We start from the raw sequence: 914 nt of genomic DNA, 5'->3' as shown, positions 1-914 counted from the left end.
CTCAACAAGATAAAGACAATAATCCACCTTAAAAATGTGCAGAAGATATGAACAGATACTTCACCAAAGAAGACATTCAGGCAGCCAACAGCATGAAGAAATGTTTGCAATAATTAGTTGTTGTTGTTGTTGTTGTTATTGTTAAGTGCCATCAAGTCAGTTCTGACTCATAGTTATTCTGCATAGGGTTTACAAGGAACAACTGGTAGGTTTGAACTGCCGACCTTGTGGTTCACAGTCCAATGTTGATCCATACCAGGAGTCCAATTATCCATTAGAGAGACACAAATCAAAACAGCAATGTATAACATCCCATTAATAGCAAAGTTCCAAAAAGAAAACAATAAATGTTGGTGAGGGTGTGGAGACTGGAGCCTTCATATATTGTTGATGGGACTGTAAAATGGTGCAACCACTGTGGAAAATAGTATGGCACTTAAAAAGTTGGAAATAGAAATACCATATAACTCAACAATCTCTATACTTGTTATTTGTTCTAGACAAGTAAGAACCAGAATACGAATGGATATATGCACATCCATGTTCACAGCAGTATTATTGAAAATTGTAAAACAGATGTCAACAACCTACAGTGCCCATCAATGAATGAATGGATATGCAAACTATGACATAATATACACTACTGAATATTGTACAATGTTAAAGAATAATGATGAATCTGTAAAACACCTCATTACATGAATGAACCTGGAGGACTTGGTGCTGAGTGAAATTATTCAATCACAAAAGGACAAATATTATGTGAGACCACTACTACAAAAAGTCAAGAAAAATACTTACTCACAGAAAGAAATGTTCTTTGAACATTTGAACATGCCATTTGGAAGAAGCCCTAGTAGCATACATAGTAGGTTATGCACTGGGCTGCTAATCATAAGATCAGCAGTTCAAGT

Source organism: Chrysochloris asiatica, unplaced genomic scaffold, assembly GCF_000296735.1.
Source record: "Chrysochloris asiatica unplaced genomic scaffold, ChrAsi1.0 scaffold00086, whole genome shotgun sequence".
NCBI lineage: Eukaryota > Metazoa > Chordata > Mammalia > Afrosoricida > Chrysochloridae > Chrysochloris > Chrysochloris asiatica.
Note: the sequence above shows the minus strand (reverse complement) of the source record.